General features: G+C 51.2%; 8 non-coding genes across 8 annotated transcripts; 4 read left to right on the top strand and 4 right to left on the bottom strand.

Annotated features, from left to right (window-relative positions):
• Positions 1-5,085: 5,085 nt before the first annotated feature.
• TRNAD-GUC (transfer RNA aspartic acid (anticodon GUC)) lies at positions 5,086-5,157 on the bottom strand. The gene has a single exon. It is a non-coding gene; the product is annotated as a tRNA-Asp (tRNA).
• Positions 5,158-5,697: 540 nt separating this feature from the next.
• Positions 5,698-5,779, top strand: TRNAL-AAG (transfer RNA leucine (anticodon AAG)). The gene has a single exon. It is a non-coding gene; the product is annotated as a tRNA-Leu (tRNA).
• A 774-nt stretch (positions 5,780-6,553) lies between these two features.
• On the bottom strand, positions 6,554-6,625 carry TRNAD-GUC (transfer RNA aspartic acid (anticodon GUC)). The gene has a single exon. It is a non-coding gene; the product is annotated as a tRNA-Asp (tRNA).
• Positions 6,626-7,165: 540 nt separating this feature from the next.
• TRNAL-AAG (transfer RNA leucine (anticodon AAG)) lies at positions 7,166-7,247 on the top strand. The gene has a single exon. It is a non-coding gene; the product is annotated as a tRNA-Leu (tRNA).
• Positions 7,248-8,627: 1,380 nt separating this feature from the next.
• TRNAL-AAG (transfer RNA leucine (anticodon AAG)) lies at positions 8,628-8,709 on the top strand. The gene has a single exon. It is a non-coding gene; the product is annotated as a tRNA-Leu (tRNA).
• Positions 8,710-12,383: 3,674 nt separating this feature from the next.
• On the bottom strand, positions 12,384-12,455 carry TRNAD-GUC (transfer RNA aspartic acid (anticodon GUC)). The gene has a single exon. It is a non-coding gene; the product is annotated as a tRNA-Asp (tRNA).
• A 1,396-nt stretch (positions 12,456-13,851) lies between these two features.
• Positions 13,852-13,923, bottom strand: TRNAD-GUC (transfer RNA aspartic acid (anticodon GUC)). Its single transcript has one exon. It is a non-coding gene; the product is annotated as a tRNA-Asp (tRNA).
• Positions 13,924-14,463: 540 nt separating this feature from the next.
• TRNAL-AAG (transfer RNA leucine (anticodon AAG)) lies at positions 14,464-14,545 on the top strand. Its single transcript has one exon. It is a non-coding gene; the product is annotated as a tRNA-Leu (tRNA).
• Positions 14,546-15,920: the final 1,375 nt, after the last annotated feature.

Raw genomic sequence — 15,920 nt, 5'->3', positions numbered from 1 at the left:
TCTGTCGCAATGAGCAAGCGGATGGTATGCCACACCCTGCAGGAAAAAGGTTTCGCTTCTGACGTCTTGCTTTTCTGGACATCCAGTCTCAAGTTTCCCATCTGGAACGGCGCTCCCTGCTGCTTTGTGAAGACTTGCTGCAAGAGCCTTCGAAACCCAGGAGCTCTTGCGTTGAGCTGTGACGCGTCCTGGGAAGACCTCCCGTTGCAGCGGAATGAGCCCCACTTCCAGGGCGTGCTGGTAGCAAATTTCCCACAGCCCACAGGGAGCAAACGATCCCAGGTGTGATGTATCACCAGGAGAGGCTGAGATGAGAGTAAGGGTTCACGCGTGTGCCCGGACCGAGGTTAATGATGGGATTAGAGCTAGGGTTAGATGCAGGGAAAGAGTGAGAGTTATAATTAGGGATAAAGCTAACAGGTGATCATTACTCGTCATGTAACATGATACAAAGGGTCAGAAGAGGAACTGATTCAGGGTTACAATTTGGACTTCGCAGACAACAGGAGCACTAAATGGTGCTGAGGGGGACTCAATAAAGTGGACCGGCCGCCTAATGTAAGCAATTGTGCACAAATATTGTACGATGACTAGCGTTGCCGGTGCTTTTTTCTTAAAGAGTCAGTTCTTGGCACCCATTCCCTACTTGACTCAGCCTAATCTTCAAGAATATTTGTCAAGAACTAAAAAAAATCCAGAAAAGGTTTAACCTCCCCGTCAGGGAATTGAACCCCGGTCTCCCGCGTGACAGGCGGGGATACTGACCACTATACTAACGAGGAGACGTGAGGGCATGAAATGAACAGCTGCTGATGTCTGCACAGCATCCAGCGACCACCTAGATGGCCTAGGGGGTCTCATTTTCCCCCGTCAAACGGCTTGCCCGATCTAAGGCTAATTTCTTTCTTTTTATCGGCACCAGGCTTAAAACTCAGTTTAAGGCGATAGTTCCGGGCTATGTTTGACTCCAGAGTTGAATCTGTCATCCCGCATTTCCTCAGCAAATCAAGCTACCCATCTCAAGTCTCATGAGCTGAGGACGGCAAAGTCCCTGTGGGCTTAGGACAGTCAAAGAAACCCCTGGGCTGCATGCTAAGCCCCTTTTCGGCTTCACTTTCCGAATCCTGCCCTAGCTTGCGATTAGTTTTTTTCTCACTTCTTGCCCCCAACTCCCACCTTGCCTCATGGTCTCCCCTCCTCTGCGCACCTGACAGTTTGCCTGCCCTTCCACTGCCTGTCTCCAGACTTTCCAAGGAGAAAAGGCAAAGCACTAAAGCGGGCCGGGCAACGGGTCAAGTTCCGCTTTCGGCGACTAGCAGGGAGGTAGCGTGGCCGAGCGGTCTAAGGTGCTGGATTAAGGCTCCAGTCTCTTCGGAGGCGTGGGTTCAAATCCCACCGCTGCCACTTTTCCTGGCCTTGCATTTTAAAGAAGAACGTAACGTTGACCTCTTCCTTCATTAGTGCCAGCTCTGTCGCAATGAGCAAGCGGATGGTATGCCACACCCTGCAGGAAAAAGGTTTCGCTTCTGACGTCTTGCTTTTCTGGACATCCAGTCTCAAGTTTCCCATCTGGAACGGCGCTCCCTGCTGCTTTGTGAAGGCTTGCTGCAAGAGCCTTCGAAACCCAGGAGCTCTTGCGTTGAGCTGTGACGCGTCCTGGGAAGACCTCCCGTTGTAGCGGAATGAGCCCCACTTCCAGGGCGTGCTGGTAGCAAATTTCCCACAGCCCACAGGGAGCAAACGATCCCAGGTGTGATGTATCACCAGGAGAGGCTGAGATGAGAGTAAGGGTTCACGCGTGTGCCCGGACCGAGGTTAATGATGGGATTAGAGCTAGGGTTAGATGCAGGGAAAGAGTGAGAGTTATAATTAGGGATAAAGCTAACAGGTGATCATTACTCGTCATGTAACATGATACAAAGGGTCAGAAGAGGAACTGATTCAGGGTTACAATTTGGACTTCGCAGACAACAGGAGCACTAAATGGTGCTGAGGGGGACTCAATAAAGTGGACCGGCCGCCTAATGTAAGCAATTGTGCACAAATATTGTACGATGACTAGCGTTGCCGGTGCTTTTTTCTTAAAGAGTCAGTTCTTGGCACCCATTCCCTACTTGACTCAGCCTAATCTTCAAGAATATTTGTCAAGAACTAAAAAAAATCCAGAAAAGGTTTAACCTCCCCGGTCTCCCGCGTGACAGGCGGGGATACTGACCACTATACTAACGAGGAGACGTGAGGGCATGAAATGAACAGCTGCTGATGTCTGCACAGCATCCAGCGACCACCTAGATGGCCTAGGGGGTCTCATTTTCCCCCGTCAAACGGCTTGCCCGATCTAAGGCTAATTTCTTTCTTTTTATCGGCACCAGGCTTAAAACTCAGTTTAAGGCGATAGTTCCGGGCTATGTTTGACTCCAGAGTTGAATCTGTCATCCCGCATTTCCTCAGCAAATCAAGCTACCCATCTCAAGTCTCATGAGCTGAGGACGGCAAAGTCCCTGTGGGCTTAGGACAGTCAAAGAAACCCCTGGGCTGCATGCTAAGCCCCTTTTCGGCTTCACTTTCCGAATCCTGCCCTAGCTTGCGATTAGTTTTTTTCTCACTTCTTGCCCCCATCTCCCACCTTGCCTCATGGTCTCCCCTCCTCTGCGCACCTGACAGTTTGCCTGCCCTTCCACTGCCTGTCTCCAGACTTTCCAAGGAGAAAAGGCAAAGCACTAAAGCGGGCCGGGCAACGGGTCAAGTTCCGCTTTCGGCGACTAGCAGGGAGGTAGCGTGGCCGAGCGGTCTAAGGTGCTGGATTAAGGCTCCAGTCTCTTCGGAGGCGTGGGTTCAAATCCCACCGCTGCCACTTTTCCTGGCCTTGCATTTTAAAGAAGAACGTAACGTTGACCTCTTCCTTCATTAGTGCCACCTCTGTCGCAATGAGCAAGCGGATGGTATGCCACACCCTGCAGGAAAAAGGTTTCGCTTCTGACGTCTTGCTTTTCTGGACATCCAGTCTCAAGTTTCCCATCTGGAACGGCGCTCCCTGCTGCTTTGTGAAGGCTTGCTGCAAGAGCCTTCGAAACCCAGGAGCTCTTGCGTTGAGCTGTGACGCGTCCTGGGAAGACCTCCCGTTGCAGCGGAATGAGCCCCACTTCCAGGGCGTGCTGGTAGCAAATTTCCCACAGCCCACAGGGAGCAAACGATCCCAGGTGTGATGTATCACCAGGAGAGGCTGAGATGAGAGTAAGGGTTCACGCGTGTGCCCGGACCGAGGTTAATGATGGGATTAGAGCTAGGGTTAGATGCAGGGAAAGAGTGAGAGTTATAATTAGGGATAAAGCTAACAGGTGATCATTACTCGTCATGTAACATGATACAAAGGGTCAGAAGAGGAACTGATTCAGGGTTACAATTTGGACTTCGCAGACAACAGGAGCACTAAATGGTGCTGAGGGGGACTCAATAAAGTGGACCGGCCGCCTAATGTAAGCAATTGTGCACAAATATTGTACGATGACTAGCGTTGCCGGTGCTTTTTTCTTAAAGAGTCAGTTCTTGGCACCCATTCCCTACTTGACTCAGCCTAATCTTCAAGAATATTTGTCAAGAACTAAAAAAAATCCAGAAAAGGTTTAACCTCCCCGTCGGGGAATTGAACCCCGGTCTCCCGCCGATACTGACCACTATACTAACGAGGAGACGTGAGGGCATGAAATGAACAGCTGCTGATGTCTGCACAGCATCCAGCGACCACCTAGATGGCCTAGGGGGTCTCATTTTCCCCCGTCAAATGGCTTGCCCGATCTAAGGCTAATTTCTTTCTTTTTATCGGCACCAGGCTTAAAACTCAGTTTAAGGCGATAGTTCCGGGCTATGTTTGACTCCAGAGTTGAATCTGTCATCCCGCATTTCCTCAGCAAATCAAGCTACCCATCTCAAGTCTCATGAGCTGAGGACGGCAAAGTCCCTGTGGGCTTAGGACAGTCAAAGAAACCCCTGGGCTGCATGCTAAGCCCCTTTTCGGCTTCACTTTCCGAATCCTGCCCTAGCTTGCGATTAGTTTTTTTCTCACTTCTTGCCCCCAACTCCCACCTTGCCTCATGGTCTCCCCTCCTCTGCGCACCTGACAGTTTGCCTGCCCTTCCACTGCCTGTCTCCAGACTTTCCAAGGAGAAAAGGCAAAGCACTAAAGCGGGCCGGGCAACGGGTCAAGTTCCGCTTTCGGCGACTAGCAGGGAGGTAGCGTGGCCGAGCGGTCTAAGGTGCTGGATTAAGGCTCCAGTCTCTTCGGAGGCGTGGGTTCAAATCCCACCGCTGCCACTTTTCCTGGCCTTGCATTTTAAAGAAGAACGTAACGTTGACCTCTTCCTTCATTAGTGCCAGCTCTGTCGCAATGAGCAAGCGGATGGTATGCCACACCCTGCAGGAAAAAGGTTTCGCTTCTGACGTCTTGCTTTTCTGGACATCCAGTCTCAAGTTTCCCATCTGGAACGGCGCTCCCTGCTGCTTTGTGAAGGCTTGCTGCAAGAGCCTTCGAAACCCAGGAGCTCTTGCGTTGAGCTGTGACGCGTCCTGGGAAGACCTCCCGTTGCAGCGGAATGAGCCCCACTTCCAGGGCGTGCTGGTAGCAAATTTCCCACAGCCCACAGGGAGCAAACGATCCCAGGTGTGATGTATCACCAGGAGAGGCTGAGATGAGAGTAAGGGTTCACGCGTGTGCCCGGACCGAGGTTAATGATGGGATTAGAGCTAGGGTTAGATGCAGGGAAAGAGTGAGAGTTATAATTAGGGATAAAGCTAACAGGTGATCATTACTCGTCATGTAACATGATACAAAGGGTCAGAAGAGGAACTGATTCAGGGTTACAATTTGGACTTCGCAGACAACAGGAGCACTAAATGGTGCTGAGGGGGACTCAATAAAGTGGACCGGCCGCCTAATGTAAGCAATTGTGCACAAATATTGTACGATGACTAGCGTTGCCGGTGCTTTTTTCTTAAAGAGTCAGTTCTTGGCACCCATTCCCTACTTGACTCAGCCTAATCTTCAAGAATATTTGTCAAGAACTAAAAAAAATCCAGAAAAGGTTTAACCTCCCCGTCGGGGAATTGAACCCCGGTCTCCCGCGTGACAGGCGGGGATACTGACCACTATACTAACGAGGAGACGTGAGGGCATGAAATGAACAGCTGCTGATGTCTGCACAGCATCCAGCGACCACCTAGATGGCCTAGGGGGTCTCATTTTCCCCCGTCAAACGGCTTGCCCGATCTAAGGCTAATTTCTTTCTTTTTATCGGCACCAGGCTTAAAACTCAGTTTAAGGCGATAGTTCCGGGCTATGTTTGACTCCAGAGTTGAATCTGTCATCCCGCATTTCCTCAGCAAATCAAGCTACCCATCTCAAGTCTCATGAGCTGAGGACGGCAAAGTCCCTGTGGGCTTAGGACAGTCAAAGAAACCCCTGGGCTGCATGCTAAGCCCCTTTTCGGCTTCACTTTCCGAATCCTGCCCTAGCTTGCGATTAGTTTTTTTCTCACTTCTTGCCCCCATCTCCCACCTTGCCTCATGGTCTCCCCTCCTCTGCGCACCTGACAGTTTGCCTGCCCTTCCACTGCCTGTCTCCAGACTTTCCAAGGAGAAAAGGCAAAGCACTAAAGCGGGCCGGGCAACGGGTCAAGTTCCGCTTTCGGCGACTAGCAGGGAGGTAGCGTGGCCGAGCGGTCTAAGGCGCTGGATTAAGGCTCCAGTCTCTTCGGAGGCGTGGGTTCAAATCCCACCGCTGCCACTTTTCCTGGCCTTGCATTTTAAAGAAGAACGTAACGTTGACCTCTTCCTTCATTAGTGCCACCTCTGTCGCAATGAGCAAGCGGATGGTATGCCACACCCTGCAGGAAAAAGGTTTCGCTTCTGACGTCTTGCTTTTCTGGACATCCAGTCTCAAGTTTCCCATCTGGAACGGCGCTCCCTGCTGCTTTGTGAAGGCTTGCTGCAAGAGCCTTCGAAACCCAGGAGCTCTTGCGTTGAGCTGTGACGCGTCCTGGGAAGACCTCCCGTTGCAGCGGAATGAGCCCCACTTCCAGGGCGTGCTGGTAGCAAATTTCCCACAGCCCACAGGGAGCAAACGATCCCAGGTGTGATGTATCACCAGGAGAGGCTGAGATGAGAGTAAGGGTTCACGCGTGTGCCCGGACCGAGGTTAATGATGGGATTAGAGCTAGGGTTAGATGCAGGGAAAGAGTGAGAGTTATAATTAGGGATAAAGCTAACAGGTGATCATTACTCGTCATGTAACATGATACAAAGGGTCAGAAGAGGAACTGATTCAGGGTTACAATTTGGACTTCGCAGACAACAGGAGCACTAAATGGTGCTGAGGGGGACTCAATAAAGTGGACCGGCCGCCTAATGTAAGCAATTGTGCACAAATATTGTACGATGACTAGCGTTGCCGGTGCTTTTTTCTTAAAGAGTCAGTTCTTGGCACCCATTCCCTACTTGACTCAGCCTAATCTTCAAGAATATTTGTCAAGAACTAAAAAAAATCCAGAAAAGGTTTAACCTCCCCGTCGGGGAATTGAACCCCGGTCTCCCGCGTGACAGGCGGGGATACTGACCACTATACTAACGAGGAGACGTGAGGGCATGAAATGAACAGCTGCTGATGTCTGCACAGCATCCAGCGACCACCTAGATGGCCTAGGGGGTCTCATTTTCCCCCGTCAAACGGCTTGCCCGATCTAAGGCTAATTTCTTTCTTTTTATCGGCACCAGGCTTAAAACTCAGTTTAAGGCGATAGTTCCGGGCTATGTTTGACTCCAGAGTTGAATCTGTCATCCCGCATTTCCTCAGCAAATCAAGCTACCCATCTCAAGTCTCATGAGCTGAGGACGGCAAAGTCCCTGTGGGCTTAGGACAGTCAAAGAAACCCCTGGGCTGCATGCTAAGCCCCTTTTCGGCTTCACTTTCCGAATCCTGCCCTAGCTTGCGATTAGTTTTTTTCTCACTTCTTGCCCCCATCTCCCACCTTGCCTCATGGTCTCCCCTCCTCTGCGCACCTGACAGTTTGCCTGCCCTTCCACTGCCTGTCTCCAGACTTTCCAAGGAGAAAAGGCAAAGCACTAAAGCGGGCCGGGCAACGGGTCAAGTTCCGCTTTCGGCGACTAGCAGGGAGGTAGCGTGGCCGAGCGGTCTAAGGCGCTGGATTAAGGCTCCAGTCTCTTCGGAGGCGTGGGTTCAAATCCCACCGCTGCCACTTTTCCTGGCCTTGCATTTTAAAGAAGAACGTAACGTTGACCTCTTCCTTCATTAGTGCCACCTCTGTCGCAATGAGCAAGCGGATGGTATGCCACACCCTGCAGGAAAAAGGTTTCGCTTCTGACGTCTTGCTTTTCTGGACATCCAGTCTCAAGTTTCCAATCTGGAACGGCGCTCCCTGCTGCTTTGTGAAGACTTGCTGCAAGAGCCTTCGAAACCCAGGAGCTCTTGCGTTGAGCTGTGACGCGTCCTGGGAAGACCTCCCGTTGCAGCGGAATGAGCCCCACTTCCAGGGCGTGCTGGTAGCAAATTTCCCACAGCCCACAGGGAGCAAACGATCCCAGGTGTGATGTATCACCAGGAGAGGCTGAGATGAGAGTAAGGGTTCACGCGTGTGCCCGGACCGAGGTTAATGATGGGATTAGAGCTAGGGTTAGATGCAGGGAAAGAGTGAGAGTTATAATTAGGGATAAAGCTAACAGGTGATCATTACTCGTCATGTAACATGATACAAAGGGTCAGAAGAGGAACTGATTCAGGGTTACAATTTGGACTTCGCAGACAACAGGAGCACTAAATGGTGCTGAGGGGGACTCAATAAAGTGGACCGGCCGCCTAATGTAAGCAATTGTGCACAAATATTGTACGATGACTAGCGTTGCCGGTGCTTTTTTCTTAAAGAGTCAGTTCTTGGCACCCATTCCCTACTTGACTCAGCCTAATCTTCAAGAATATTTGTCAAGAACTAAAAAAAATCCAGAAAAGGTTTAACCTCCCCGTCGGGGACCCCGGTCTCCCGCGTGACAGGCGGGGATACTGACCACTATACTAACGAGGAGACGTGAGGGCATGAAATGAACAGCTGCTGATGTCTGCACAGCATCCAGCGACCACCTAGATGGCCTAGGGGGTCTCATTTTCCCCCGTCAAACGGCTTGCCCGATCTAAGGCTAATTTCTTTCTTTTTATCGGCACCAGGCTTAAAACTCAGTTTAAGGCGATAGTTCCGGGCTATGTTTGACTCCAGAGTTGAATCTGTCATCCCGCATTTCCTCAGCAAATCAAGCTACCCATCTCAAGTCTCATGAGCTGAGGACGGCAAAGTCCCTGTGGGCTTAGGACAGTCAAAGAAACCCCTGGGCTGCATGCTAAGCCCCTTTTCGGCTTCACTTTCCGAATCCTGCCCTAGCTTGCGATTAGTTTTTTTCTCACTTCTTGCCCCCAACTCCCACCTTGCCTCATGGTCTCCCCTCCTCTGCGCACCTGACAGTTTGCCTGCCCTTCCACTGCCTGTCTCCAGACTTTCCAAGGAGAAAAGGCAAAGCACTAAAGCGGGCCGGGCAACGGGTCAAGTTCCGCTTTCGGCGACTAGCAGGGAGGTAGCGTGGCCGAGCGGTCTAAGGCGCTGGATTAAGGCTCCAGTCTCTTCGGAGGCGTGGGTTCAAATCCCACCGCTGCCACTTTTCCTGGCCTTGCATTTTAAAGAAGAACGTAACGTTGACCTCTTCCTTCATTAGTGCCAGCTCTGTCGCAATGAGCAAGCGGATGGTATGCCACACCCTGCAGGAAAAAGGTTTCGCTTCTGACGTCTTGCTTTTCTGGACATCCAGTCTCAAGTTTCCCATCTGGAACGGCGCTCCCTGCTGCTTTGTGAAGGCTTGCTGCAAGAGCCTTCGAAACCCAGGAGCTCTTGCGTTGAGCTGTGACGCGTCCTGGGAAGACCTCCCGTTGCAGCGGAATGAGCCCCACTTCCAGGGCGTGCTGGTAGCAAATTTCCCACAGCCCACAGGGAGCAAACGATCCCAGGTGTGATGTATCACCAGGAGAGGCTGAGATGAGAGTAAGGGTTCACGCGTGTGCCCGGACCGAGGTTAATGATGGGATTAGAGCTAGGGTTAGATGCAGGGAAAGAGTGAGAGTTATAATTAGGGATAAAGCTAACAGGTGATCATTACTCGTCATGTAACATGATACAAAGGGTCAGAAGAGGAACTGATTCAGGGTTACAATTTGGACTTCGCAGACAACAGGAGCACTAAATGGTGCTGAGGGGGACTCAATAAAGTGGACCGGCCGCCTAATGTAAGCAATTGTGCACAAATATTGTACGATGACTAGCGTTGCCGGTGCTTTTTTCTTAAAGAGTCAGTTCTTGGCACCCATTCCCTACTTGACTCAGCCTAATCTTCAAGAATATTTGTCAAGAACTAAAAAAAATCCAGAAAAGGTTTAACCTCCCCGGTCTCCCGCGTGACAGGCGGGGATACTGACCACTATACTAACGAGGAGACGTGAGGGCATGAAATGAACAGCTGCTGATGTCTGCACAGCATCCAGCGACCACCTAGATGGCCTAGGGGGTCTCATTTTCCCCCGTCAAACGGCTTGCCCGATCTAAGGCAAATTTCTTTCTTTTTATCGGCACCAGGCTTAAAACTCAGTTTAAGGCGATAGTTCCGGGCTATGTTTGACTCCAGAGTTGAATCTGTCATCCCGCATTTCCTCAGCAAATCAAGCTACCCATCTCAAGTCTCATGAGCTGAGGACGGCAAAGTCCCTGTGGGCTTAGGACAGTCAAAGAAACCCCTGGGCTGCATGCTAAGCCCCTTTTCGGCTTCACTTTCCGAATCCTGCCCTAGCTTGCGATTAGTTTTTTTCTCACTTCTTGCCCCCAACTCCCACCTTGCCTCATGGTCTCCCCTCCTCTGCGCACCTGACAGTTTGCCTGCCCTTCCACTGCCTGTCTCCAGACTTTCCAAGGAGAAAAGGCAAAGCACTAAAGCGGGCCGGGCAACGGGTCAAGTTCCGCTTTCGGCGACTAGCAGGGAGGTAGCGTGGCCGAGCGGTCTAAGGTGCTGGATTAAGGCTCCAGTCTCTTCGGAGGCGTGGGTTCAAATCCCACCGCTGCCACTTTTCCTGGCCTTGCATTTTAAAGAAGAACGTAACGTTGACCTCTTCCTTCATTAGTGCCAGCTCTGTCGCAATGAGCAAGCGGATGGTATGCCACACCCTGCAGGAAAAAGGTTTCGCTTCTGACGTCTTGCTTTTCTGGACATCCAGTCTCAAGTTTCCCATCTGGAACGGCGCTCCCTGCTGCTTTGTGAAGGCTTGCTGCAAGAGCCTTCGAAACCCAGGAGCTCTTGCGTTGAGTTGTGACGCGTCCTGGGAAGACCTCCCGTTGCAGCGGAATGAGCCCCACTTCCAGGGCGTGCTGGTAGCAAATTTCCCACAGCCCACAGGGAGCAAACGATCCCAGGTGTGATGTATCACCAGGAGAGGCTGAGATGAGAGTAAGGGTTCACGCGTGTGCCCGGACCGAGGTTAATGATGGGATTAGAGCTAGGGTTAGATGCAGGGAAAGAGTGAGAGTTATAATTAGGGATAAAGCTAACAGGTGATCATTACTCGTCATGTAACATGATACAAAGGGTCAGAAGAGGAACTGATTCAGGGTTACAATTTGGACTTCGCAGACAACAGGAGCACTAAATGGTGCTGAGGGGGACTCAATAAAGTGGAACGGCCGCCTAATGTAAGCAATTGTGCACAAATATTGTACGATGACTAGCGTTGCCGGTGCTTTTTTCTTAAAGAGTCAGTTCTTGGCACCCATTCCCTACTTGACTCAGCCTAATCTTCAAGAATATTTGTCAAGAACTAAAAAAAATCCAGAAAAGGTTTAACCTCCCCGGTCTCCCGCGTGACAGGCGGGGATACTGACCACTATACTAACGAGGAGACGTGAGGGCATGAAATGAACAGCTGCTGATGTCTGCACAGCATCCAGCGACCACCTAGATGGCCTAGGGGGTCTCATTTTCCCCCGTCAAACGGCTTGCCCGATCTAAGGCTAATTTCTTTCTTTTTATCGGCACCAGGCTTAAAACTCAGTTTAAGGCGATAGTTCCGGGCTATGTTTGACTCCAGAGTTGAATCTGTCATCCCGCATTTCCTCAGCAAATCAAGCTACCCATCTCAAGTCTCATGAGCTGAGGACGGCAAAGTCCCTGTGGGCTTAGGACAGTCAAAGAAACCCCTGGGCTGCATGCTAAGCCCCTTTTCGGCTTCACTTTCCGAATCCTGCCCTAGCTTGCGATTAGTTTTTTTCTCACTTCTTGCCCCCAACTCCCACCTTGCCTCATGGTCTCCCCTCCTCTGCGCACCTGACAGTTTGCCTGCCCTTCCACTGCCTGTCTCCAGACTTTCCAAGGAGAAAAGGCAAAGCACTAAAGCGGGCCGGGCAACGGGTCAAGTTCCGCTTTCGGCGACTAGCAGGGAGGTAGCGTGGCCGAGCGGTCTAAGGTGCTGGATTAAGGCTCCAGTCTCTTCGGAGGCGTGGGTTCAAATCCCACCGCTGCCACTTTTCCTGGCCTTGCATTTTAAAGAAGAACGTAACGTTGACCTCTTCCTTCATTAGTGCCAGCTCTGTCGCAATGAGCAAGCGGATGGTATGCCACACCCTGCAGGAAAAAGGTTTCGCTTCTGACGTCTTGCTTTTCTGGACATCCAGTCTCAAGTTTCCCATCTGGAACGGCGCTCCCTGCTGCTTTGTGAAGGCTTGCTGCAAGAGCCTTCGAAACCCAGGAGCTCTTGCGTTGAGCTGTGACGCGTCCTGGGAAGACCTCCCGTTGCAGCGGAATGAGCCCCACTTCCAGGGCGTGCTGGTAGCAAATTTCCCACAGCCCACAGGGAGCAAACGATCCCAGGTGTGATGTATCACCAGGAGAGGCTGAGATGAGAGTAAGGGTTCACGCGTGTGCCCGGACCGAGGTTAATGATGGGATTAGAGCTAGGGTTAGATGCAGGGAAAGAGTGAGAGTTATAATTAGGGATAAAGCTAACAGGTGATCATTACTCGTCATGTAACATGATACAAAGGGTCAGAAGAGGAACTGATTCAGGGTTACAATTTGGACTTCGCAGACAACAGGAGCACTAAATGGTGCTGAGGGGGACTCAATAAAGTGGACCGGCCGCCTAATGTAAGCAATTGTGCACAAATATTGTACGATGACTAGCGTTGCCGGTGCTTTTTTCTTAAAGAGTCAGTTCTTGGCACCCATTCCCTACTTGACTCAGCCTAATCTTCAAGAATATTTGTCAAGAACTAAAAAAAATCCAGAAAAGGTTTAACCTCCCCGTCGGGGAATTGAACCCCGGTCTCCCGCGTGACAGGCGGGGATACTGACCACTATACTAACGAGGAGACGTGAGGGCATGAAATGAACAGCTGCTGATGTCTGCACAGCATCCAGCGACCACCTAGATGGCCTAGGGGGTCTCATTTTCCCCCGTCAAACGGCTTGCCCGATCTAAGGCTAATTTCTTTCTTTTTATCGGCACCAGGCTTAAAACTCAGTTTAAGGCGATAGTTCCGGGCTATGTTTGACTCCAGAGTTGAATCTGTCATCCCGCATTTCCTCAGCAAATCAAGCTACCCATCTCAAGTCTCATGAGCTGAGGACGGCAAAGTCCCTGTGGGCTTAGGACAGTCAAAGAAACCCCTGGGCTGCATGCTAAGCCCCTTTTCGGCTTCACTTTCCGAATCCTGCCCTAGCTTGCGATTAGTTTTTTTCTCACTTCTTGCCCCCATCTCCCACCTTGCCTCATGGTCTCCCCTCCTCTGCGCACCTGACAGTTTGCCTGCCCTTCCACTGCCTGTCTCCAGACTTTCCAAGGAGAAAAGGCAAAGCACTAAAGCGGGCCGGGCAACGGGTCAAGTTCCGCTTTCGGCGACTAGCAGGGAGGTAGCGTGGCCGAGCGGTCTAAGGTGCTGGATTAAGGCTCCAGTCTCTTCGGAGGCGTGGGTTCAAATCCCACCGCTGCCACTTTTCCTGGCCTTGCATTTTAAAGAAGAACGTAACGTTGACCTCTTCCTTCATTAGTGCCACCTCTGTCGCAATGAGCAAGCGGATGGTATGCCACACCCTGCAGGAAAAAGGTTTCGCTTCTGACGTCTTGCTTTTCTGGACATCCAGTCTCAAGTTTCCCATCTGGAACGGCGCTCCCTGCTGCTTTGTGAAGGCTTGCTGCAAGAGCCTTCGAAACCCAGGAGCTCTTGCGTTGAGCTGTGACGCGTCCTGGGAAGACCTCCCGTTGCAGCAGAATGAGCCCCACTTCCAGGGCGTGCTGGTAGCAAATTTCCCACAGCCCACAGGGAGCAAACGATCCCAGGTGTGATGTATCACCAGGAGAGGCTGAGATGAGAGTAAGGGTTCACGCGTGTGCCCGGACCGAGGTTAATGATGGGATTAGAGCTAGGGTTAGATGCAGGGAAAGAGTGAGAGTTATAATTAGGGATAAAGCTAACAGGTGATCATTACTCGTCATGTAACATGATACAAAGGGTCAGAAGAGGAACTGATTCAGGGTTACAATTTGGACTTCGCAGACAACAGGAGCACTAAATGGTGCTGAGGGGGACTCAATAAAGTGGACCGGCCGCCTAATGTAAGCAATTGTGCACAAATATTGTACGATGACTAGCGTTGCCGGTGCTTTTTTCTTAAAGAGTCAGTTCTTGGCACCCATTCCCTACTTGACTCAGCCTAATCTTCAAGAATATTTGTCAAGAACTAAAAAAAATCCAGAAAAGGTTTAACCTCCCCGTCGGGGAATTGAACCCCGGTCTCCCGCGTGACAGGCGGGGATACTGACCACTATACTAACGAGGAGACGTGAGGGCATGAAATGAACAGCTGCTGATGTCTGCACAGCATCCAGCGACCACCTAGATGGCCTAGGGGGTCTCATTTTCCCCCGTCAAACGGCTTGCCCGATCTAAGGCTAATTTCTTTCTTTTTATCGGCACCAGGCTTAAAACTCAGTTTAAGGCGATAGTTCCGGGCTATGTTTGACTCCAGAGTTGAATCTGTCATCCCGCATTTCCTCAGCAAATCAAGCTACCCATCTCATGTCTCATGAGCTGAGGACGGCAAAGTCCCTGTGGGCTTAGGACAGTCAAAGAAACCCCTGGGCTGCATGCTAAGCCCCTTTTCGGCTTCACTTTCCGAATCCTGCCCTAGCTTGCGATTAGTTTTTTCCTCACTTCTTGCCCCCATCTCCCACCTTGCCTCATGGTCTCCCCTCCTCTGCGCACCTGACAGTTTGCCTGCCCTTCCACTGCCTGTCTCCAGACTTTCCAAGGAGAAAAGGCAAAGCACTAAAGCGGGCCGGGCAACGGGTCAAGTTCCGCTTTCGGCGACTAGCAGGGAGGTAGCGTGGCCGAGCGGTCTAAGGCGCTGGATTAAGGCTCCAGTCTCTTCGGAGGCGTGGGTTCAAATCCCACCGCTGCCACTTTTCCTGGCCTTGCATTTTAAAGAAGAACGTAACGTTGACCTCTTCCTTCATTAGTGCCACCTCTGTCGCAATGAGCAAGCGGATGGTATGCCACACCCTGCAGGAAAAAGGTTTCGCTTCTGACGTCTTGCTTTTCTGGACATCCAGTCTCAAGTTTCCCATCTGGAACGGCGTTCCCTGCTGCTTTGTGAAGACTTGCTGCAAGAGCCTTCGAAACCCAGGAGCTCTTGCGTTGAGCTGTGACGCGTCCTGGGAAGACCTCCCGTTGCAGCGGAATGAGCCCCACTTCCAGGGCGTGCTGGTAGCAAATTTCCCACAGCCCACAGGGAGCAAACGATCCCAGGTGTGATGTATCACCAGGAGAGGCTGAGATGAGAGTAAGGGTTCACGCGTGTGCCCGGACCGAGGTTAATGATGGGATTAGAGCTAGGGTTAGATGCAGGGAAAGAGTGAGAGTTATAATTAGGGATAAAGCTAACAGGTGATCATTACTCGTCATGTAACATGATACAAAGGGTCAGAAGAGGAACTGATTCAGGGTTACAATTTGGACTTCGCAGACAACAGGAGCACTAAATGGTGCTGAGGGGGACTCAATAAAGTGGACCGGCCGCCTAATGTAAGCAATTGTGCACAAATATTGTACGATGACTAGCGTTGCCGGTGCTTTTTTCTTAAAGAGTCAGTTCTTGGCACCCATTCCCTACTTGACTCAGCCTAATCTTCAAGAATATTTGTCAAGAACTAAAAAAAATCCAGAAAAGGTTTAACCTCCCCGTCGGGGAACCCCGGTCTCCCGCGTGACAGGCGGGGATACTGACCACTATACTAACGAGGAGACGTGAGGGCATGAAATGAACAGCTGCTGATGTCTGCACAGCATCCAGCGACCACCTAGATGGCCTAGGGGGTCTCATTTTCCCCCGTCAAACGGCTTGCCCGATCTAAGGCTAATTTCTTTCTTTTTATCGGCACCAGGCTTAAAACTCAGTTTAAGGCGATAGTTCCGGGCTATGTTTGACTCCAGAGTTGAATCTGTCATCCCGCATTTCCTCAGCAAATCAAGCTACCCATCTCAAGTCTCATGAGCTGAGGACGGCAAAGTCCCTGTGGGCTTAGGACAGTCAAAGAAACCCCTGGGCTGCATGCTAAGCCCCTTTTCGGCTTCACTTTCCGAATCCTGCCCTAGCTTGCGATTAGTTTTTTTCTCACTTCTTGCCCCCATCTCCCACCTTGCCTCATGGTCTCCCCTCCTCTGCGCACCTGACAGTTTGCCTGCCCTTCCACTGCCTGTCTCCAGACTTTCCAAGGAGAAAAGGCAAAGCACTAAAGCGGGCCGGGCAACGGGTCAAGTTCCGCTTTCGGCGACTAG

The sequence above is a fragment of the Ambystoma mexicanum genome, unplaced genomic scaffold, assembly GCF_040938575.1.
Source record: "Ambystoma mexicanum isolate Mex_15411 unplaced genomic scaffold, UKY_AmexF1_1 Mex_scaf89, whole genome shotgun sequence".
Lineage (NCBI taxonomy): Eukaryota > Metazoa > Chordata > Amphibia > Caudata > Ambystomatidae > Ambystoma > Ambystoma mexicanum.
This window is presented reverse-complemented; position numbering and strand designations above follow the sequence as displayed.